This window comes from Nylanderia fulva, unplaced genomic scaffold (assembly GCF_048542155.1).
Source record: "Nylanderia fulva isolate GAGA-0341 unplaced genomic scaffold, ASM4854215v1 Scaffold1, whole genome shotgun sequence".
NCBI classification, from domain to species: Eukaryota; Metazoa; Arthropoda; class Insecta; order Hymenoptera; family Formicidae; genus Nylanderia; species Nylanderia fulva.
This window is the reverse complement of record NW_028189192.1, coordinates 7,953,924-7,979,318: the sequence shown is the minus strand read 5'-3', so window position 1 is coordinate 7,979,318 and position 25,395 is coordinate 7,953,924. Positions and strand designations below refer to the sequence as shown.

The 25,395-nt window shown below is 42.8% G+C and overlaps 1 protein-coding gene and 1 long non-coding RNA gene across 10 annotated transcripts in view; one reads left to right on the top strand and one right to left on the bottom strand.

Moving 5' to 3' along the window:
• Window positions 1-12,838, bottom strand: part of LOC114945773 (uncharacterized) — a 158,611-nt gene extending 145,773 nt beyond the window's left edge. For 4 of the 9 annotated variants that reach the window (XR_014924392.1, XR_014924386.1, XR_014924387.1 and 1 more), the window contains exons 1-2: window positions 12,500-12,838; window positions 9,896-9,938 (exon numbers count right to left, since the gene is read on the bottom strand). This is a non-coding gene — a long non-coding RNA (uncharacterized LOC114945773). Of the gene's footprint in view, window positions 1-9,895; window positions 9,939-10,204; window positions 11,194-12,499 lie in introns of those variants that run through there. The other 5 variants (XR_014924394.1, XR_014924390.1, XR_014924389.1 and 2 more) reach the window with 5 other exon arrangements.
• phtm (cytochrome P450 enzyme phantom) overlaps window positions 10,572-25,395 on the top strand; it is a 97,867-nt gene continuing 83,043 nt past the window's right edge. Inside the window, exons 1-2 of the mRNA XM_029322070.2 lie at window positions 10,572-11,105; window positions 11,381-11,419. The gene's annotated coding sequence lies outside the window, so the exon portion shown is untranslated. The remainder of the gene's footprint in view (window positions 11,106-11,380; window positions 11,420-25,395) is intronic.

Genomic DNA, 25,395 nt, shown 5'->3' with positions numbered 1-25,395 from the left:
CCCTCTTTGTTTCGCCATGTCCCGTTGCGCCACCCGCCTCTCCTATATACCCTTTCCACGTAGTCTTGGCTCGGCGATTTATTCGTATCGTCGCCATATCCCGAAGCATTATTTCAAAAGAAGTGTCCACACTCGCCTAGGCGAACCGAAGAACAGGAGATGGAGGTGGAGGGGAAGGATGGAGGCGAAGGCTGTTTCGCGGGTGGAAAAATATTTCTCACGGCGTTTACGAGCCCGCCCACTTCGGACTTCTCCCATTCTTCTCTTCGTTCTCTTCCACCCTTTCGGAGGACCGTTCTCCACCGATGTGCTTGCGCTTTTCCTGACTTTATTTCACTCGGAAAAATTATCGTTGCGCGCGCGCACCCCACCTCGCCGATTTTCCTACGTATGTACGCGCTTTCGCGAACCTGCATGTGTGTACGAATGTGTATCCGTATGTGTGTGAACGACGCAAGAACAATGGCACTGAATTGGCGTCTAACCGGTGAGCAATAGGTGCGTCCCTTTCGTACGAATAAAGGCGCGCCCGTTAATTAATGGCGTCGATAAATCAGCACCCGGAATAATACCCAAGGAGACAACAGGAATAGTTTATAAAGCGGCTGCGATGCCTTTGCCGCTCGCACGTCGCGAACGGGGCGATGTCTCCCCGATTGACCTCCACCCGGACGTAAAATAAGAAGGGTCAAGACCTCTCCCTTCCGAACCAGAAGGAACTGTCTTTATCTAGCTCGGATTAGATTCGCCTCGGATGTTCAATCTCTCTATTTATCTCCGAGATGACGAACATGCGCGATATAAGATGCCATCTAACTAATGATCTTTACGTGTCTATTCGTAATCCTTATTTGCTTGTTTTATCCATGATGCATGGATTCTCGATTAAAATATGCTCGATGATAATTACTACATTTCGCGGTACTTGACATCAATGTTTTCAATGATGTCATCTAAAATAAATTGCAATCTAAATTTTACAAAGTCGTAAAAGCAAGATATAAAATCGCAACCTTTATGATATCCGCGCGGTCATGTCCTTCGGATATAGGCCGCACCCCTCACGGAAGTCGATAAAGAATTATTTGTATCAGATACGACGTCGGTCTTCTGGTTGACGTAACGTTAAAAAAAAAAAAAGTCCATGCGGCGATTCTTCAAGGCTCGATATATAGACCGCGCGCGCTACCGACTTGTCCTTTTTTTCCTGATCTTGACAATTTCATCGGATCCGCGTCGCTCGGCCCAATAATTGAGTTCTTTGTAGCTACGTCTCGTGCGAGTTGTTGCATCTAGGTTATAGAAACTGTCCGACTGCAAGACACGGAGGGACAGATTAACGGGTTATTGTTAGGCCGATAAAACGAACGACCAAGTAATATCGACGGCATCGCCGTCGACCCCGTGTCAATTCGTCCGACTCGATCGTCGTGCAAATGAACTCGATCGAGCGCGAGCGCAAACGAGGCAGAGCATTATCGCGACGCGAGAAGAGAGAATCGATGTTTTTGTCCTTTTTACTCGCGAGATCCTTTCACCCCTCATTTAATTCACTCCTCGAAACTCGGAAAGGGTAGGATTCGCGCCGCGCGGCGGACGAATTTATCTTAAAACGCAAAGTGAACGCGCATTGATATACGCGCGTAATGTCTATATTTTTATTATTTACGGACCGCGAGATAAGTGAGAGAACCTCCTCCTCCGTACTCACATATCCCCGTTCCCTCTGCCAGCAGCCAAGCAGCAGGCGGGGCGTGTATGGTAGCAACATGATAGAGTCCACGGGGCAAGAAACGCGGGCATTCATTTTGCAAGCTCGACACACATTGGTAACCTCTCAGCCCGAAGTTACCCTCCTCTCTAACCCTCTGTCCTCTCTCTGTTCCCCATCTCTGCCGCGGTTCTCTCTCCTTCCACCCCGCGGGTCCCACCATCGCCGCCACCACTGCTGCCATTGTATCGAAATATCACGTGCCTATAAATCACCGTGAGCACCGCATATTATACCTCCGAACTATTCGCGAGGGGTGGCGGCGGCGGCGGTGGCGGTTCTCGATGGTGGCCGAATGGTGGGGTTCGATCGAAACTGACGCGACGTCGATTATTTTATTTCCCTCCGCCGGCTTCGGCCAACAGATGGAAATCAAGCACGATTCGCTCAAGTTCCATAATCCGCTATACGGGATGCCAAACTTTGATTTTTCCGCGGATGTCCTTCTTTCGTTATAATGAGTCGCGTACACAATTTTCAGTACAATTAGTGTTGAGGGAAAAACGAGTTTTTAAGTTTGTCCAAAATTTCTTATATAATCATGCGAAACGAATGACAAGCGAAAGTTTTAATTTCACTGCGATTCAAGAAATACCGTTCATCGTTCTCGTTCACAGCGAAGGGTGAAAACTACGCGAGAAATTTAAAGGGCACTCTAAAGACTCGTAAATATTAAGGAAATCAAGCCTGCTGACATTCATTTAAGCCCTTTTCTCCCTTTCGTCGGCCGTAACCTTGTTTCTGTTTCGCGAAAGAAAACGCATTTCCCGAGATAATCGGCTGCGCTACCGAAACCGAGCTCGGTGTCCCCGGACAAGATTTATAAGGATAGTTTATTGTTATTCCACCCCACTTGGTTTTATGGGCCCCTTCGATGCGCACGGAGGAAGTGCTCTGATGCACGGTGGACGAAGGGGCGAGCTGTTTCTTTAGGGGCTTTTCTCCTCGAAGCTTAAACCTTCCTGTGACCTCAATGCCAGTCATGGTGATGGGGATGAGGAAACAACCGCTCGGTCGAGCAAAAAGGGCCGGAAAATCTCCAAATGATACCGATAAGAGTAATTCGGAAGGGAGAACGCTATAAATCTTTTTAATTAGCGCGAGTTATAAATTAAGGCGTCCATCGCCGTGATATCACGTGGAAAAGCACATAGGTGGTATATTAATGCGCGCGCGGAATATACGTAAAATAAATGTCTTCTACCATGGGATGTGTTCTCGAGAGAAAGTAAAATGAGAGAGAGAGAGAGACGTATTATTAGTTTGAATATTTAAGTTTAATCGACGAGAGTCAATCTTTCAACAGGTGCGATATTATAGTTGGGTTATTCGTAGCCGACTATTTTTTTCTGTAAAAATAAATATTAATTAACCCGTTCTGGCGATACCTCGCAATTCGTCATCTTCGCATGTATAGCCGAAAAATAATTTAAATCATTATTGATCGAATATACAGCGTTGAAAAAAGCAACGCAATAGCAACGCTCGCTCGACCGCTGTTTCCGCATTAAAAAAATTGGCAAAGTGGAAGTACAAATCATCGAGCGACTACCGGTCATTCGGAAATGTTGGAGTGGTCGAAAGAGGATGGGGATGGGCGAGTGGGGAGTCGAATTGGGCGGGGAAGGGGGGTGGTGAGCATTTGCAGTAACAAAATGCGAAGCGCTGCACGCGTTAATTCCCGTCCATAAAAGCCATCGACAAATCAAACCTTCGACGTGATTCACTGCCGGCATAAATACAACTAGATCAGCGTGTGTACGAGAAACGTGGTATGAGCGATGGGTCGACAGGCGTTTGCACCCCCTACCCTTATCCGCCCACCCCCTCGCGTTGCAGCCGCCGCCGGCGTGAGCCGCCCTCAAACAACGCGGCGATCGCCGCCAACGGCGCGAGCCACCCTCAAACAGCCCCAAATTCTATATCTGCGCAACCTCATTACCGAATTATTACACTATTGCGTTAAAAAAATCTATACGCGTAACGTGGATACAATTTTCAATTTCCAAATGCATTATCCTAGCTCTCCCGAACGAACCGATATTAATTATTCAAATTAGCTTACATTATTTTACACGGAGTACATGACTGTGGCGTTTTGATTTTACAATATTTATATTATTTGGTGAAGATTCAATTTGTGCGAGTTGTACTTCTTTTTCTTGGAAATAGATTCGCGAAAATTGTGAAACGCACGTCATTTTTTTTTGTTTTAGATTAAAATTATATAGATTACGTTTTGGTCAGCCCTTGACAAGAATCTGCAATCTATGATAAAAGCTAAAAGATTTTTGGCGAGTTAAATATCAACGTTTCTTAAATTGCTACAACACTTTCATTAAAAGACACATCGACATAAAATGATGTAAGACACGAATGAGAATTTGTCAAGATTGTTGCCGAAAGCGAAAAGCTCCGCGTTGAAGATACAGTCGAGCGAGATAAAGTCGAAAGATACGACACGCGTTTCTCCTTGCGTTTAAAGTGTGCGCTTTCGAGAACGTTTATTCGTCGCGGCGGATGTCTCTGAAATATATTACATTATCGCCGCCCTGTTTATGCACGCTTTTAAGGACGCGCGCTTTTAAGCGCGCGTTTTAATTCTCGCGCATGCTTTGAGAAAGCGTTGGTAACGTCCTCAATTGAAATCGTTAAGCTCCCTGCGTTCCTAATTCAAGCAAGCGGATAAGGAAGGTACGTGGACCGCGATAGCATCGACAATGTGGAGCGTAATTATTCGGGAAAGATGGCACTTTGCTCGGCATTTTGTCGCCTTGGACCCCTAATGGCCGGTGGTTGATAACAAGGTTTACGGGCCAGACAGCGCTGTCCACTGAGAGATGTTGACAGCGGCTTTCAACCTTCGTGGCACCAAGGCTAGCTCCGATCCGATCACGAGGAACACGTTGGAATTACTTGACTTTGCAAAGCCTACCGACGTGCAAATCCGCACGTCGGTCTACGGAATCAAAAGTATCAACTTGGATAATTAACAAGAATTTTCTTGCTGCAGCAGCGCACGAGCAAGTGTGAAAAGATTTCTTCCATCTTACAGTATTATGTTATTCATTTAACGTTCATCGCGTTCGTTATGTATAATCAGTTAGTTAGCACCGTATAATTTTGAATATTCTTAAATGATAAGATTTTATAAGTAATATTAAATAACAACCTCAAATATTAGTATTAATATAATCAAGTGCTTTGTTAATGCCAACTATTTTTTTATAACTTTGCATTAAATTTTCCCAATATTCTGTCGATAATCCATTTAACAAGCTTGTTAAAAACATTTATTTCATAAAATAATTCATGAAAAATTCAACAAAATAGAATTAATATTTGCATGGTACACGCGTGATGACGTTTTCAGATATTGATTATAATTCTCTCAATAGTCGTACAAATTACGACCTTGCATTTCAGTGAAAATGAGTAATAATCGGAATACACATACATGCACAATGATGATCGGATTAATGAGATATGGTCAGCTTATATTAAAATTTTTTAAACAAAATACTACGCGTGCTGTCAACTAGCTCAATAAATTTTTCAAATCTATTTTTATCCGCGCAAAGCGCGATATAACTACTGAAGAGTCAAGAATTTAATTTAATTAAATTTATTCTTCGTAATCTATTCTTCTTTAATTTGATAATTCTTATTTACATAATTCCTTTTTAATATCAAGGTTCCTTGCGATTCGAGTGTACAAAAGATTAATCATATTTAGGCATAAAATAAATCGAAATAATTATTGAAAAAGAAAAACACACATAGCGACAGTTGGAGTTAATAAATATGCATACGAAAACGCACAACGCTAGAGAATCGAGATGCATGAGGAAGAATAGGGTGTATTTGCGCAAAGTTTAAGGAGTGGCGCTCGCACAGTGGACTGGTTTTGCGGGTAGCAAAATTAGAATGTGTCCCGGTTATTACGGGCGGCCGCGAAGAATTAGCATATAGTAGCGGGCGCGTATACGTGGTCAGACGTGTTGCGCGACACAAGAAGAAGGCTTTCGCGCTAATCTCCGGTGTGGCACTAAATGAGGTGGTGGATTTGTTGGAAAGAGCTTATACTTACCGGGGACACGCGCGGGAAATATGGCCGGGAGAGAGAGTAGGCGGCGAATGTGTGGCTTCTGCTCGTGAAACTCCAAAGCTCGTATCCACACGTGGACTAACAACAATGGGATGATCCTGCCGGGATTACGCGATCCGACACGAGGGAAAGGCCTGTAGAAGTATCGTTGTTACTGCTTTTCCAGTGTTACGATACCCCAGCGCGTGGTTTAACAATCGTGCGTCTAGCGAGACGTTTCGGTGGCGATCGCGTTGGAAAGCTCGCAAGTTGTTTGTATTTCGAGCATTAAGGATCTCTGCTTACGAAAATTTGAATAAGTGCTCCGAAGTCGATCCGACGCAAAGCAAAATGCAAGCAGCGTTAACACGAGATATTTATTCGATAATAATCAAGAATGGAATCAATTATCCATAAAGAATTTATCAATTTTGCCTGATATTTTCGTTACATATTCATTTTTATTTCATGTTTGCATTACAAAAAACTGAAATCAGTTAATAATATATATTTAGAATATGTAATTAAAGTAGACTCATATTTGTACATGAATGAAATAGTGATCACTTTTTTCAGTTTTTAAACATTACTCTTGATATAAGCGCGGATTGCACTTTATATATATAAATCTATTCCAACTTTTAAATAAAGATAAGAAACGCAAGTTCTAGTACATCAACGCGATCTTGTTTTACACGTCGCGATCACGTCAGTAAAACAGTTAGTCGAACGAACCGTTACGAAACGTTTCCGCGATTTCGAGGTGAAGCCGCACGCATGACCGAGCGGCTGGCTGGTGGAGGCGCCGGGCGATTTAGTAGTCGACGTTATACCGGTAATAGATACAGAGGGAGACAGAGGCGGAGAAGGACGGGAGGGTAGAACAGAGAGAACGGAGCCGAGCGTGGAGGTAGGTACACAGAGAGAGAGAGAGAGAGAGAGAGAGAGAGCCGGGTGGTGACGTTGACTAATGATGGTGGTGAGAGAACACACTCCAGTCTAACCCGACCTGTTGCACCCCCAATAAACCCCGTCAAACGACGTGCCGCTAAATAGAATCGCGCCGCGTCTTTCGACCCCTTGACTGATTCACCCTGACATTCCGGAACGCGGATCCGAAACTAGAGCAGAGAGTCTGCAAAGATACTCTCGCAGGCTGATTAAAATTTCGCTCGCGTCCTATACCTGACATCGAATTCACATTATGAGGGTACGGGAAACTTTCTTGAACGCCTACTCGGATGTATTCCGCACTCCTTTAACAGCCATTTATTGGAGAAATGTGAACAAAAAATATTCTCAACAAATAAATTTAAATGAAGAATAAGCCATATATTTTTCATTTGTATCTGCCTAATCGAAAAATTTAGATTTTGTGTATAATTTATTCGTTATAATATATCTGTAATTTTTAATGCATAAATAACTTTCGTTATTTGTGAGTAATATAAAAGTGTTCAAGTAGAGAGAAAAACCACAAAATAAAACTTTAAAATTGAAAAGAAATTCTACAATTAAGTCGCGATCAAAATGGTATATAAAAAAAAGACAAAGTTCATTAAGCTGTTATTTATAAAAATTTCTCTCGACACGATAATTTTAAAGATTAATTTTCCAAACGATTGTCGATTAAATCAACTGTCACTTTATCCTTCGATAACTGTCATTCATATGTATAGACATCCGATATGATACTGGAACACTCTACGCACTCTTGTCATGTGCTTTCTTTCACACGACGGGCAACAGGACTGATGGCTTTTCGAGCAGCTGTACGCTCATGGCATTCTTGATTCACGGCAAATGCCGTGATAACCTCTCCGGCATCCTCGATTCCCTTTTACTTCCTGGAAAAGCTGGGGGGACAGGGCAGACGCGACGAATGCTCGTCGCAAGACGAGCGAACGCGGTGACGTGGAAAATTGTCCGATTATTCGCGGTTAGATAAAGAGCTTCTTCGGGGGTGGCAGGAAACTTGCGAGAGGGGCAAAGGGGTGATAGGAGGGAACGGCGGCGTCGGACTGGCTCGTGACACCGGGAGTGGCGGTCGCAGTCGGTGCTAGAAGGTCGTATCGGATGAAAAGCCGAGCCGACGGACTCTCATTCTCGAAGGACGGGCCTGGACGCACCCTCGAGCACCCTCCAACGCGGATTCAATCCCGGAGATCCACGAAATAATCATCCAGCGCTAGTTCATCCCTTCGCTTGCAGAAATCTCTTGCGGATGGTTCCGTCCAGAACGTCTGGCCAGAACGAGACGTCTGTCGCTCTTTCTTCCCTTTCTTCTCCACTACATCCTCTCTCTCTCTCTCTCTCTCTCTCTTCCTCTTCTTCGCTCGCCTTTCTCTTATTATCCGCGTAGGACTCGTCAATTCTGAGATAAAACGGCGATATCGAGCGCACAGATCGCATTGTCGGCTCCGTCCTGAATCTTGCGCGAAGGACACGGCTCTTCATCCTCGTTATCGCATATACGAATCTTCCTCCTACGTCAAGATTCTTTAATTTCTGATTTTGCCGCAAACATTAATCGATCGTTAATTGTACATATATATATATAATTGGGAAATTAGAAGCAAATGTTAATTGGTTGGTTCATTATTAACAATATGAACTCACTGACTTCCCAAAAAGACATTTTGACCCGATTCATACCTAAACAATTAATTACGCGAAATATAATTGCGCTTACATAAACGTTGAATATAACGCACGCACAACAATCTAATTAACTCTAATCTAATTAAAATCCGCGCCGTTAGAATTCCACCTCACTGATGCCGAAAATTGCCAATGAGAAAGACATCCCAAAGGGAGTCAAAGGGAACGTTCGCAAACACACACGTTCAATATTACTATCGCGGGCTATCGAATCGTCCGAATCCAAATAACGTCGATAAATATTCCTCGCCTCCCTCTCTCTTTCTCTCTCTCTCTCTCTCTCTCGATCACTTCGATACTCCCCGAACGTCATTTCCTCGAATCGTATTCAAAAAGAGAGAAGGGCCGATCTAGATACGAGAAACGTAAAGGGAATACCGGAGTCACCCTGGAGATTCTTTCGCTCGCGCAGTTCTTAAAAAGGCCGTGCGCGCCTGGTCCCTGCACGAGGCATCCCTCCGCCTGTGCTTTTCTCCGCGGATTTTCGCGAGAGGCCACCGCGTGTTCGATTCTACGAGCGCCGAGGGAGAGCGGCGTGACGGTACGCGATGCGCATTTCGAATCGCCACGACGACGGTACGCGACGCACCTCGCCTCGCCTCGCTTCGCCTCTCGCCTAGTCGTACTCGGCTTCATGTACTTACTTGCCAGGTACGTGTACTACCTTGTTTACCACGCGGTCTTACACACCCTCCTTGCCGCATGGCGCCATTGTTCTGAAAATCAAGAAATGTGTCACCGGCAGCGAGGGTAAAAAGCTCGGGAGCCCGGAGTCGTCGTGGCGTTGTCAGGCCCAGAAGAACGTTACTCTCCTTTCTTCCTCCTCTCTCCTCACTCACTTACTCACTCGTTCTCTCTCTCTCTCTCATCCGTTCTCGCGCACCCGACCGAAGGAGCCAACCCGTGCCCGGTTAACGTTTGAACGGTAAATTATCTTGAGGACTTAAGCCCGCGTTAGTCTAATACCGAGATCCCGGAGACTCGTCCTCCATGGAATCTTAATTCCGCACCGCGCTCCCTCGACCGCACATCGCAATATTATCCGCGCCCTACTTGATCTTGCGGCCCATTTTCATGCGTCTATACATTTGCCCGCAAAGATCTCGTAGCATCAATGTTCATCAGAAATCTTATTGTGACGAAAAGAAACGGAGAAAGTGGGAGAAAAGTTTAAACACGAAGATGTGTATAACCGAGTGTGTAATATAATTTTGTAGCCTTCAAGGTTGTGTATTTGTTAATAAGTAGTATTTATTTCCAAAATGATGTGATTAATAATTAAATAAATTATGCACGATCTAAATCCTTGTGTTTTTTTATTATAAACTAAATTCTTTTATGTCAATAAATACAATAAAAATTAGTTTCAGACTCACCGATGATGAGCAACAGTGAAGTTGTAATATGCAGCATTTTGACCTGTAAAATATAAATATTTCAAATTGTAAAACAATGTCTAAAATAATATTTAAGCAATAGTAAAATATTATCTATGATACATATATAATTATAAATATTTAAAAAATATAATCTAAAATATTTTATATGCATCTTATATATGTACAATAATGAAAGATGGATTATTATCGTGGAGATAAAAATGCGTATACGCACTTACATATACATATGTATATATAAATACACACACAATTATTTTAACAAATAATAAGTTATAAATTTCGAACCTCGTAGTTTACTCCGCTGTTACCCAACGTCTCTCCGGACCTGTTCTTCCTCTCTTGTTCGTCTGTTGCTGCTGTTTCGTAGCATTCACACGATACTCACTCACGAAAACGCTGTTAATTACAATTTCGGGCGCACTAATTACAAGAACGCAGCGATTACAAGAACAACGTGACACTTTACACGACACTCGATGTTAACCGTACATGACGCGCACTTATTCAAATCGCGACACAAAGATAATACCGAATAAGTGTAATAAAGGCAAAAACTATATTATAATACGAAACTACGATACGCACTTTGACAGATCTTGTACGATACTACAACATGTAATAAAATACATTCAACAATGTGACAAGGTCGCGTTAACAATAGTGCGAGCTAATGCTCTTCAAAATTCATTCCTACCACCGCACCGTACAAAAAGCGCCAAATTTTGTGACGTGTTGTTATTGACACGTGATTACTTTGCGATCATTCGCATGATTCGAACGAGCAAGTAGTGAACGCGTGTGTATTTTCGAAATATATGTAGATCTAAGTCGTCTAAGTGCGATTAATTTTCGTATTATTCTCTCATCGCGATATAAAATGTGCATTTTGTGAGATTCGCGTCAATTGTGCAAAGCGTCTTAAGCACAATCGATTGATCGCGATTATTGTAATTTTTGCATTATTTTTCTGTCGAACTATATAAAAAGTTCGTGTAGTATTTTTTCGTTACAATATATGTAAAGTGCGCGTCGTGTACAATTTAAAGTCGCGTAAGTTGTCGCACGATTGTCATATTTTGGTAATTAGTGCGCGCGTGACGTTAACAGTATTTTCATGCGAGTACTACAAAAGAGTGGCAAAGAGAATGAACGAAGAGAAGAAGCACATTCGGGGAGGCAACAGTAGGTGAGCAAATTATAATTTACTTTATTATTTATTATTTGTAAAATTAATCGCTTGTTTATTTTCGCGATAGTAATTTATTTTGTTTCTGTCTTGGACGTATATTTAGAATATAAAATATTCCATGCAAGATTATGTAAAAGATATAATTAATTAGATTATTTTCATAAAAATAATCTGATTAATTATATAATATTGAGAATTATGTTTCTTTAACACATGTTTTATTATTATAGTTTATATTTTTATGCCCTAGCGGTATATTTATATTTTTGCAGATTAACTTGTGCAACTATCACTCCGGCGCTGCACATTTGGTGAGTGCTTATTTTTTATTTTAATCTCGAAACAATAAGATTTGTAAAAATATTATATATACATATGCATATTTATTTGTTTATAATTTAGCGACTTCTCCAAGCCTATTTAGTACATTATACATTAACAAATTTTAAAATTTTGCTTCAAGAACGTTCGAGTTGCTTCGGTGAAAATAATTTTATTGTCCACTAAAAGTGCGATAAGCTTCACGTTGTCGTCATTCGCGCCGCAAAACCGCTCCGACGAAAAGGTGCAGACGGTTATACGATAAGAGGCCGCTTCTTCAACGGATAGGAAATCCGTGCCTTCGTTACATACTTATATGTATATGTATATACAGAAGATGGGAGATTCGCGCTAGCGCATACCATTATAGGTAGAATGCTGCTAGCAGGTTAGTCGTTATTAGTCGAAATGCTAGCTAGAGGTGGTTAAAGCAGGCGATTCGTATGCCAGTCGGTCCTTCCATCTCGCGAAATCGCGCGTTTCTGTCAGTCACAATGGCCGGGCGAGATTGCTCCCCCGAGAGAGCACGATGCCGCCTAATCAGAAATTAAATCTTAACCTTAATTCCTTCTGAAACGGGCGAGCTCATGCTAAAAGAATTCTCGATCGATCTCGTCCGGAACCACGAGGATCGCGGAACGGTTTTTCTCTCTTCTCTCGAAATTTTTCCGCGCAAACCTAAGACACTTTGCGACTTTGAATTCTCACCAAATGAAAATACGGAAAGAAATGCTTATAACGATAATAGTTATCAGCGCAATAAATCTACGAACGTTTTAATTTTTTAAATTAATGCTATCTAAATATTGATTATAATCCTGACTTTATATTTTTTACTTTAATTCCTAATTTTTAGTGCAACTTGGCACAATATTATTTTTTATAATTCACATATCTTTAAGGCGCTTAAGAAGTTATTAAAATTTGAAAGGAATCTTTTCTAAATTCATACACGATAAATAGTATTGTGTATTTTTTGCATGATTTTCGACTCGAACGCAAAACAATAAAAGCGATGAGAATCAATAACAGAATCCAACTATCGATGCTATCGAGTAACTCGCACATACCATTGAAGCTTAATAAAATTCCTGATTATTTCCCTTCTCCAAAGATCCTTTAAGTATCGAACAAAGGTTAACATTCCAAAATCTGTTTTCGTATGGTCGGCGATGTTTCGAACGTACGACCGCTGGTTGATTTCGCGAAACTCGCTCAAGTTATTGGTAATCCGCGCAAGAGGATTCACATTCGATTTTATTTCACAGTTTCCTTTATGCGAAAGACGTAGGATTTCTATTAGCTTTGTGCCCCGGTTAGATTGAATAGCCGCAGGCTTCCACGGGCATACGTTCGCGACTGTTTCATTTACAAATGTATTTCCCTCTCAGACGAAACTTTCAATTTAGCCGGATGCTTCCTGCGATGGCAGGGAATGCGTAAGCGGGGGCCCTTCCATACACGCGATTCGTCTGCTTAGAAGGTACAGAAGCCCTTTCCCCTTTCCACGGAAACAAATCGAAACGACAGACGAATTGCTTTCCGCGATCAGCCGTCTCGCGTTTTGCATTTCGACTACGAATAGATTCATTTGCGGTCAGGCAATAATCGTGTTCAAGAATGCATGCGTATACGAAATACTTTGACGCGGAAAATTTTATCGGCTTGTTTTGTGAATATTTTTACCATCATCAAAGTAATAATTATATATTATAATATTTATTAATTTATTAATTGTCACGTGTTATCCTATATTCATCGTGATTAATAAATTACATCTTCAAAACTACACAACTTGATAAATTTTTGCCACATATACAAACGCAGTTTCAGATTTTCCTCGTATAAGAATAACGGCTTTAGAGCAAACCGTGCATTAAAGATACGCGATGAATCGAAGGGACAAAGTTTATGAATGCATACTCGAGGCAAGTTCGCGATCTGATTCATCCAATGTACGCCTTCCGAGAGACGCCGCGAAAAAAGTTGGTCGGACGATGTCGGGGGAGAGTTTTACGAGAGACTCCGGCGCCGAGTTCCGTTGAAAACTACGTGGCAAGTCCGTCAATTATGAAGCGACCTTTAATAATGAAAGCAACGGAAGGAGTTCCCTCGGGCGGCATCACCATCTTTCATGCTTACTGCTTAACAGCCGAGCGTCTGCAGGCACCGTTTTGCCTACCGCGGTACCAACCCCATCCCTTATGCCCTATTTGCCCTCTTCTCGTCTCTACACCTTTTCGGACACTTTCACATCGACCCTTTCTTTGCATTAACCCATTCCTGTCTCGCTATCGCATCTTTGTACAAAAAAAAAGAAAGAAAGAAAATGTTGGAATCGGAAAACAAAAATCCAACTACGGAATTTCCTAAAGAAAGATAATTGCTGAATAATAACACAAAATAATAAACCAGCATAAATATAGAAATTTTTGTGAATTAAAAACAACAAAACTGTATATTCTTATCGCAAAAATTGTTCAGTATACAGCAAGAACGATCATAATAATACATTATCTCGTACATGGCAGATTTTTATTTAAATACTCGTACAACGTAGAGATTTTTTGATAACGTTCGATGTGCTGCTTGCGAAACTCTCTACAATTTCTTTGCCGCCAGAGACGAGCTCTCCCTTTCGTGAAAAATGAAAATCAAGCGCGTCGGGAAAATATTCGCAAATATACACGGATGCCGCGCGGGATGGTCGACACGGACCTTTTTTCCGGCTGCCTGTTTTCGTAAATCCTCGTTTAATGTTCTCCTCAGCTCGCGACGACACTCGAAACAGTCACGTGGAATGCGTGGCTTCTCGCGACGTCATTATGAAGTAAACTCGAGCAACCATCCCGGCGACCGAAAAATTTGCCACGCGTAAAAAGAGAAAAGTCATACAATATTTATAGCGAGCAATATCAAACGCTGCTTACTATAAATTTCTCATTTAAAATTAGAGTTATTGTTTTCATTATTTTTTTACTTTGCTCGTCGTTTGTAGAATTATTGTGTAATATATTTTCTAAAAAGAATACCTATTAAACTTTCAATATTAAAAAAAAAAAAAAAAAAAATAGTTTGCATTATTCGCATTATATAATATTATATTATAGATGAAAATATCGTTATTATCGTCCAAAGTATTTAATATAAAAAAGTGTTTAGAAATAGTACAGCTTTAGACTTATACATCGAGGTACATGCGAAATCTTGAAATTCAAATAGCCGAAAGTAAAGTCCCTCGAATGCGTTCGTTTCCCTTTCACGCGGGAACGCCCAATATCCCTCGACGAGTATATAAACGTAGGGGGAGAGGAAGCCGCGGGACGTTTAATTATTTGCGCTATCACGCCAAAGACGGACGATAATCAGATATCGGCAGGGAGCGTCGCGCGCGAATAACTCCGCTTGCGCGCAAACTCATCCCGAGCCATGGGTGCCATCCCCTCGCAGTCGCTCCGCTGGCTCGGCACATATATATATATATATGTATATATATATATATATCAAGTCAATAATTAACACCAGTTACAACTTGTGGGAATAGTAACGGCGTTTATGCTCCCGGGGACGTCGTATTTCAGGGAAATGTGCTCGTGCCGTCGTGCTGTACCGGTCCGTAGGAGCACCACGAGGATTTGTCGCTTAGCGGAGGAGGTGGGTGGCAGAAGGGGGTGCGAGTTCGAGGCGTCGGTGGTTGTTCGGAGAGAGGCAGTGGGTTCTCTCTTTCTCGCGCCCTCTCTCTCTCTCGTTCTCGCGATGCAGCGAAACGGGACGGGATGGAACGGGCGGAGAGGAGTAAGGTGGCGCGAAACGCTTCTGCCACGGTTAGGTCGCCGGTACCAGATGAACAGATACGGAATATGGGTGGTGGAAATATAGATTTAGGCTAGAGGCGACCGCCGCCAATGTTCTCTCCCCTCGCTCGCTTTCTCTCTCTCTCTCACTCTCGACCTCCGCTCGTACGTTCTCCATTTATACATGCGAGAAACTCACATACGTCGGTGTGTGTGTGTGTGTGCGTGCGTACAGATAGCGAATCCGCGGTTCCGACCGCCTAAGTCCTCAGGTTTACGGCGATTACGGATTCACAGGCGATCTTACAACCCCGCGCACGACTCGACGTTGGTTGTTCGTATGTTTGGCTTGAGTTTCGGGTTTGCGCGCCGCGCCACGGTTTCCACGAGGAAGAGAAGGCAAGTGGGAGAGGTGGCAGGAGGTGATTTACTGCCGGCTTACGGGGGTGTGAGACGACGCCACGACGCTAGATCGCCTATGAACGGGTTAATGGAGCGAGCGGGCCACGCCACCCAACGAGCACGGCTAACGAAGAGAGAGAGAGAGAGAGAGAGAGAGCCTTCTCTCCTTCGACCCCGTCTTCTCTCGGTTAACTCGCACCCTCGCGCACCGCCGACGGCCGCTCCTAATCACTAATGATAACAATATTACCGGCGAAAACCGAGCTAAGACCGAGCCGGTACGTCAGAGGCTGATTTAGTGCGACCCTTAGGAACACCGCGCGATCGCGCTCCGAGCCGCGACTTAATCGCGCGTCGCACACCGTCGTTAATCGACTGAGTTTATCGCTGCGGTTAGCGTCTGTTAACCCGTTAGCTCTTGCAATCGTCATTAAGGAGACTGTACGTTTGACAAAAAATCGATTGCCTTTGTTCGAAAGAGTTTCGATATTCATTTATAAAGAGTGAACAATGTTCCGCGTGCAAAGTTGCAATTTAACGCCAACACGCGCATAATCGTTTTAATGACGTTTCATTAAGAAAAATCGAGCTTGGAAGGAAATTGGTGTGCAAACTATACATATTTAATTTTAATTCAAAAATCTTGAAAAAACGTTTAAGAGGTGTCAAAATATATACACACTGTCAGTTTCTGTCTCCCGAAATAGATTAATACGTAATAAATATGAATTGTTACCTATATAAAAAAAGTGCGCGGAATTTGTTGTATTGTTGCAGAAAATAGAAAGCTTAACTCTTAACACGTTGATTCTCGCGCGAGTCGGTGATATATTGCTCATTTGAACGTGCCGTGTAATTAACGAAGAGTCGGACGGCGAACGTATTTACGAGGATTTTTACGTGAACGTTTTATCGCGACTCGGACTTATCTCGAACCTCCGAGGTTGCGCGCCCCAGTTTTTAATATATCCCTCGATACGCAACAAGATCGTCGTTTTAGCGGACTAAAGGGGGATTGGAGTCGTAAAAGGGTTTCGGAGACGTTACACCAGGCCGTTAGGTAGGGATGAAACAGTTTGTGCTAAATCAGAGCGGCGGTCGTTAGAGAAGATATAGAGACTAATTAAAATAAATCTTAGAAAGGAGTAATTATACGTGTATTAGCTGGCGTCCCTGGTAGCGGACGTGATGGACGACGCAGCGGCAGATGTACCCAAACGGCTCTTCATTCCTACATTTTCCTTATTGCTGGACGGACACGTTGCACCCACTGTTCTGTCCAACCGACCTCATCCCCGGGATTAACCCCTGTGTCTCGCAAACGGCAGCACAAACGGCCTGGTGCGCGATTCTCGCGCGCGAAATTATTTCTGCCAAAATCAATTCGTCGAAATATCCTCCGCGCCCGTTGCCTTTTGAGCTCACAGACAATTAGAGTTTAGCCCGCAAGCCCAATTAGTGCCTGATCAAAGTAACATTTATCCACGGCTCTTTACTTCCGTTCTCATTAAGCTCATCAGTGCATCGGATGGGCACGTGTTCATGGCGCGATATTAATTTACCTTTGAAAGCTATCGAACAGGCGCGATTCGCAAATTCGAGCGACGACTCGCCAAAATTCCCAATAAAATAACCCAACTTCGACCGCGCACCCTCCCCTCGGGCCACCCGACCCCTCGTCCTGTTCCGGCCAATCCCGCCTACCTCCCTCTGTGCCAGGAATCAGTGAACTCATTATTACGATAAACTCGTATACATATTTATCGCGATGCATTATTACTCTTTCGCCGACGGTCCAGCGCGGTCATCGATTGTGAATTTCATTTGGCGACTTAATGTACCGAATAGTAATGCCGCGCCGTGGTACTTTTCATTAACGCGCACGCTGTTTACGGCAATAAGCCCAATTAAAAGCGTTGTCGACGTAAACGTTAAATCGCTAACGTTATCGCGATATTCGCCCACTCGGGCGGCAAAATATTTCATCCTACCAGTTTTCTTTGCATCGCTGGGATCGCTGGGAGAATGATTCGATTTGCCTTTAAGTTTCAAATGCTAGGTTGATGATTCGGTTAACTCTTCGATACGAATGCTCTCCGCCCCAAAATTAATTGTTTATCTGTTCAATGATAAAAAAAGAGGAAACGTATGTGTGCCTACCTACATGTGCGTTGAAAAAATTCATTATCAAAGTTATATATATATTTCTCCAACAGTTTTTGCGTTTCGATATAAAGTAAGTTGGATAAATAGCTCGAAACGCAACCGTGTTTGCCGCAGCTATCGCTTCGATACTTATATTCGAGAGTTTGCGCGTTACAAAGTTTACATTATCTTTTATTTATTGCACCAGTGATACAATATGGGCTTCTTCCCGGTGTTTATCGAAACAATGCTTTGGCTTGCGTTCGGTTCGGTCAGCACCAGCTGTAGCGCTCATTGCCTCTAATATCGATAAATTTACAGGTGTGTTGTGCGCAAATGGCTATAGGCACGCTGCGTGCATCGGTTCAAACGAGTTTAATTCACCCGAAAACATATGCGTGATACGATATAGTCTTTCTTAATGCGATAAAGATTGGCTTTCCGCTGTCAAAATGCCAATTAAATCCGGCTCGTGATTCGTCCGAAACGATGTTAATAAGAGTTTACTAATAAATTCCCTCGGCCCTTATAATAATCGCAAAATTAATACGTCATCTAAAGCATTATTTCGTTTTGCTTTCGTTTCGATGTCGATCCAAAATACATTGATATCCCTTTGAGTTGAGAGATATAATATCGATGTTATCATTATTATTATTATTATTAGTATTTACGTCACTCAGAAAACTGTTGTTGTCATACAGTTTCGTAGCGTTCATAATTTATTAAACAAGTTGTGACACGTTGTATCATTGATATTTGTCAAAGAACAAAGCAGCTTAAAAGCTCCGCGCTACGGAGATTTTCCACATTAAACATATACCTCCTACTTTTATACTCGTAAAATAATCTACCGGTGTATGACGCTACAAATCAATCGTATAAATGCAGAAATCATTAATACCTCAAAACAAAATGCGGTAATTTACGAGATAACATGAAATTCTATCGAAATAATTGTCGTTTTATAATCTGATTATCAAAGGAACGTTCTATATTAGTAAATTTGAAAAATATCCGTAATAATGGAAACGTTTGAGAGAATCGTTTTCCACGTCAAGTGGCAAAGACGCGACGCATCTTGCGATGTACACATACCTACACACATACAATGTCGTGTAAAGCGGAGTTGACGTTACGCCCCGACTCGCTCTCATCTCGACGGTTTCGACACTTTGCAAAAGGAACTCTCCTAATCACGCCCAGGTCTCTCTCTCTGTCGCCACGTTCGGCTATACGTAACGGTGAACATGTCGTGGCGTTAATGTCGATACGATGACGCGTGTGTGCTTACACGAGCGAGCCGAGTCGGGACACGTGCGTCGAATGGCCAGTGAGCAGAGCTCGGCGCAGGCGGGCATTAATGCCCGCCGGACAAACGAGAGAGGAGAGGCAAAGGGGTCAGAGCTAGCGAGGGTGTAGAGGTAGGTACAGTTTGCGCGCGGAGGCGGTGGATGGTAAAGAGAAGAAAGATAGACCGGGCGCGAGCGAGAAAGAGCGAAGGGGATGCGTGGAGAGAGGTGCGGGAGAGGGACGTTATTGTTATCTTAGATTTATAGTCATAACGGATGGTACTACCTCGCTAGCCAGCAACCCCGAGCGGTCTTATAATCACCCTCCCCCTTCGCCTCTTCCGCCCTCCCGTGCATCCTCGACCATCCCGCCTACCCCTCAGCCGCAGTTTAAGTGATTTGCGACGCGGTGGAGCCGCCATGCAGATCCTTTTGCCTGTAACCACCCCCTCCCTCCCTCTCTTGCGCGTTTCTGTCCCCCGGACGCCGCCACCTCGACGACCCTCCGCAGAGAGAGAGAGAGAGAGAGCACGGCTAACCTTCCTCCTCTTTCCTCTTTTCCACCCGCCGCCATCACCGCGAGGGATTAAGTCGCCCTAGGAGAGCACGAGGGATGATGTCCGTCGCTGCCCCCAAATTATTATACATTGAGCAATAACGCGAAAGTAGTCGCCCCGATTCCGCGGCCTCATCGTCGCGTCTCGTCCGAATGAACGAGTTCTCGCCCGATGCGACCACCAAGTTTCGCGGATTGCACGGCCCAACCTTGCGACGAGTCTCCCTCGTGAATTCGAACAGGATTGGATGTTACGTCCCCTTGCGAGCGCGCGTATAACGATGCCGCCGTAAATTGTCGCGCGAATCTCACCAGGGTAATCTCGTATCGCTCATACAACCATCACTTTTACCGTTAATCCTTTTGTCCTCGACTGATGATAACGGTCTCGCTTTTTTCCTTTTTATTTCGGAAATATGCAAATTTCCAAAAATGTAATTTACTTTTGTCTTTATCAATATAGATAGATATGTACTTGGATTTATATACTTTTTAAAGATTCTTTCAATTAATTCAAGACAGGTTGAGACATATAATTTTAAACAAATACTTGATAAAAAAATATGAATAATATTAATTGTTCGATGAAATTCAAAATTATATAAAAATTTATATCAATTGCTTCTGCATACACCAAAATTGAAAATTGAAAATTGAAAATTGAAAATTGAACTTTTAAAAATGAACATTAATGAACATTAATGAACATTATTGAACAACTTGAACGCAAAAAGGTTTTACAAAATTTTATAATTTCAATTTATCGTGTTAAATATAAAATGTGCTACGTCGAGGAACCGCGATAAATCATCGTTCCCGTATACGTGAATCTCCGTTCACGTATTCAGGCTTAACGGACGATAATGAACTCGACAACACCAATCATTTTCACGTTAGGAAGCCATTTAATAGTTTAAGCGCGCGAGCGACGGAAAGAGGAGGGAACGTTTCACTTGGAAATTCCGATATTTCGGGACACGAGGGTGACGCGGAAAGCTGGGCTGCGCCCGGAATGAACTGTTGTGACGAGCACGTAGGTCTGCGGATGGAGCCAATCAAGAAACCTCGTAGTCAGCGGGTTTAACCCGTGCCGTCGGTTGTTACCCTGACTCCAGCCGTCTGCTTCGTGACTCTTCGATCTTGGGGAAAAAGCGACCATTGAAACTCATGGACGCTCGTTGTCACGCTTCGCCAAGATGCGAAGAATTAAAAGTAAGCTGCAAGATGGTGCAATTTCTGAGACTCGAGTCCCCTTAATTGTATTTATGAAGAAAATATGAGAACGATTAATATACTTTATTATATCAACTCTATCGAAAATTATCGCGCAGATTTGCGAAACTGATGTGTAAAATGCTTTAGTGACTTTTTTATAAGCTGAGAAACCAACTTGAAGTTTTATTCAATTCTTCAGGATTTCAATGATTCTCTTTAATATATTTAATCAGCTTGCTCGCTTATTCCAGTCCGTCTTTTAAAAAAGCAGAGAAAAATGGAGAAAATTGCTTGAAAAAATATTATCTTTAACTGGTCCGGATAATATGAAAGAAATCGCATCGAAGGCAGGATGTCGATCAAATTTCCTTTTCTCGAAAAGAATTTTTTTAGTCGGAAGAAAGGGTGCACGAGCATAGTGGTGGCGGAGCGAGCTCCCTCTCCGAGAAAAAAAAGTAACGCGCGCGCTCCTTAGGAACAGCGCAAAGAAAATCGCAGTAGCAACCGTAGAACGAGGGAGAGAAACTGGCGGGAGGAGAGACTTGGGTCTGGAGGGTGCTTGGACCGAGACGCGACGACCCGGTTAGGACGATAAGGGATCCCGTGGAGCTTGATGGAATTCCATAGATCCACGTCGGCGTCGAGACAGAGTCGGCTAAGCAGCCATTTAAATGCAACCGATGTGTCTCGGGGAGCTATTACATCTGATGGACGGTTATTGACGCGCACTGGCTTATACCGAGCAGCAGCGGCAGCACCATCCCCCGTCTCTTCAATCCCCTCCGACCCTGTATCTAGACGAACCGCGCGCGAACGAGAGAGAGAGAGAGAGAGACAAGGATAGAGAAGGAATGAAGAGCAGAAAGAGCTAGAGAGAGAGAGGAAGGGGGCAACCAGCCCCCACGGGGGCTGAGTTCAGCTCACCGTGCAAGAGACCAACCGTCAGTGTATGCGTCCACTTTGTGGTGGCGGCGGGGATGGAAACGGGGACGCTGGGTGGCAAACCGCCGCGACACATCGTCAACTGTCCGATAGAAACTGTTGTTGCGCGAGGGCGCGCGCCGATCTCCAGGAATACGAACGATCGAATTACCATTGCCGCGTCCTCGTTTCCATCTCTTGCGATCTTAGGTAAAAAAAAAAAAAAAAAAAAACCCATTCCCAAGACGAAAAAGTCACGTGCTCTTTGATTCATGCATGTTGAAACAGATCGGGCGATCGAAAAATAGAATAAATCGATAAATTATCATTTATTTTTTTTCTAATATTTTAATTAAAATATATTATCCATTCTTTAATTAGGTATAAACGCCCAAATTTATTAAATAGTTATTTTGTTCTCAATTCTATTTCACGACAAGATAAAAATGTGTCTTGGTTTGCAAATGAAATCTAACGAAAAAGAAATTCGATTCGTTTCACGACGATTAGATATACGCGAAGTAAAGCGCAGCTTGCAAAGAGCTGTCACTCGATGCGCAGTTCGATCAAAGAATACAAACTGCCATATTACCGGCTATATTCGAGTACCCTTGAAGCCGCTTTATAAGAAAGGGGCGAGTGCTTCTGTCCTTTCTATTCCTTTCAGAGTTTCGGAAAGGACCACTTTACCATATTTGAACTTTTGTTTCGAAGCACCGTTAAATCCAAAGCCGATATATAGTTTTCATCTTTCTTTAAATACATAAATCATTCTATTTCTTGATATTTAAAGCATTAATTATTACATTTTCATACAAATATATAACAACGTAAAATAATGTAATATTTGGCATCGATCGAATTAATTTCAAAAATTTGTAGCAACAACTACGATATTAATGTGTTACGTAAATTAATGCTCATCAAACTCTTCTCGCTACTTTCCGATGAAAATAAGTTTCACCGAAATCTCTTCCGGCCATACGACATTTGTGGTGAATCGTTGTCGCAACTGTTACGAAATCGCAATCGCCCAATGTTGAGAAGACCCGGGGTTGGCCAAGGAATACGAATGATCGAATTACCAGACCGAGACTCACATCTCATGAAAAGGCAAGGAAAATCCTCTACAACGCTCTGTCTGGGGGAATCCTCCAAATGAAAGTTCAATATTTTATCTCTTTCGTTGCAGTCACGAATCTCTCAAGCTAATTACGTACATTAACTGATTTGATCAAAAATTTATATATTTTCCAGCACATTTCGGAAAGGTCCTTTAATATATGATTTTTGTCTAATAATATATATAATAACGTTGTATACACACTGACACTATATCGTGTGAAATTTATATATATGCTACGGTGTCAATTTTGTTCGGCAAAATGAAGTATGTTTTTTTACGTGTCAAAAATTGCACAAGATCGATCCGATGATTGAACTTTTGAGTCGACTAAAATGATACTCTAAAACCGAGAAAGTAAAAGATTCGAAAACAAAGATAAGGAGATGCGGCACAATTAATTAAAAGATGTTAGCATTAAGTAGGCAATAAGTATTAAGAGTAAGCGCTCGAAGTGTATTTTAGCAACGATCGTAAATGCAAAGGAATCGTAGCTCGTATATATACATATACGTGTACGCCTCTTACCGATTTGTCGCCGAGACTGTAAACTCGCGCGGAAGAACCGGCGCATTACGTACGGCCCTGTTTACCCCGACTTTGCGAATTTATGTCTCGTTACGGAACGTCATTCCCAGCAGAAACGATAAAATAAATTCGAAGAGGAGATCCTTGCAGATTGCCGCTCGTGCGTCCGCGCAGTTCGCCCAAGTCCCTCGCAAATCTGCCGAGCGTACCTCGCGCGCATTCGAGTCGTTCCACTGGAAGGGAGGAATATAGGGAGTAGACGCGCGACGGGAGGGCGAGATGAGGAGAACGGAGGAGCGAGAGAGAAAATTTATTTGAATATCTTGGGTAATCTCGGTACGAAGCATGCACTACCGGAGTGATATCTAGTCTCCTCCGGAGATGCGAGACGAGGAGGTATACGCGGAAGGAGATTCTCTCTTTATATTTATTAGAAATTAGCCTGGTACTTGCATTCATTGCGGCTACGTATATATGTATACCGCGCGACGCAGTGCGCTTATGCTTTGGTAAACCAACCGGCGTACGTTTCGGACGATCTTTACTGCGCGCGATGCCAAGAAGCAAAGAAACCACGACGAGCCCTTTTATACGAGCCTCGCCGAACCGACGGGGCCCGTTAACAAGCGCGTAAGTGGTCTCAAAATCGGCAAACTCGAACGATTTTCACATTAATCCGTATTATTAGGTAGTCAGATTTGATTACGAGGAGAACGGAAAGAGGACGGAGGCTTTTAAGCGTTGCCTCTCTTAATCTCAATTTGCTTTTAATAGCTACTTCTCTTCCACGTCTGCACGAATCACGCAAAAGTAAAGATCGCAAATCCCGCGAATTTCTTTTTCACATGAGAGATATCAAATTTTCAATTAAAATATAAACAAGGTAATAAAACGAGATTTAAAAACCAAAACTAAAAATTAAAATATAACATAATTTAATCTTTGCGTATAAAACCTCATCTACATAAATATCGATATTTACATCGAGTAATTTAATTTTTTTCACATTTATAACTCCCATAACAAAGGGATGCAATTTGTTCGCTAAAGTCATTAGAAAGATAATTTCCCTCCTGGAAATTTAGCGCGCGCCGCTGTTCGCAGTTTTCATCGACACAGAAGGAAAGTTCCAAACGATGTCCTCTTCGATCGGGAAATCCCCGAAGGACATAGGACGGCAAGACTCTTAATCCTGATACTCGCGGGTCGTGGGGGAGGAACGCGGGGAACGAGGGGGAGCATTCGCGAGGGTGGCGTTGGTCGATGTGGAGAGCGCGCGATATTATCGTCGCAGAAATATTACTCAGAAAATTGCCGGCGTGACTCCGTCCAGCCTCGTTAATTACCGCGAATTACCCATAATTATAAGGACTGTAAAAGTTTTTACTATCGTCGTGGGGCAAGCCGCGAGGGGCCGTGATGCAGAGCCTCGGTGGGCCCACCTTGTCTGCGAATTCGCCGAGGTGTATCCTCTTTTGGTTCCGCGTCTTTTCCTCTTTCTCTCTCGCTCCCGTCTTTAAGGCGCACCTTCGCTCCGCTATGAAACCCTATCTAATGAGACACTTTGCTAATAAAAGTTTCCCGCGACCGTCCGATCTGCGATCTTTGCAACTCTATTGCCATGAGATATTTCGATGACAATAGCTCTTTGTGGGCACTTTATTACAGTATCTCGTTCTTTCCAACCATCCCGCGTGCGCGAGATTCTTATAATCTTACGAGAGAAGCCTATAATTAAGTCAGATAAATACTTTTATATATAGGGATATTAATCCTTCTCGGATGTAAATTATATCGTACGATTGTACCGATCATATAATCGATTCGAACTGTGCTTATTAAAATTCGATATGTTACGCCAGTCTTTAATAACGCGGATTTCATGAGTCTACGCGAGCGAGTAATAATTTATATCATATTTAATAATTTAAAATCACATCAAATATCGAATCCTATCGAAACATTTTCACGGTACGTATACTGAATATGA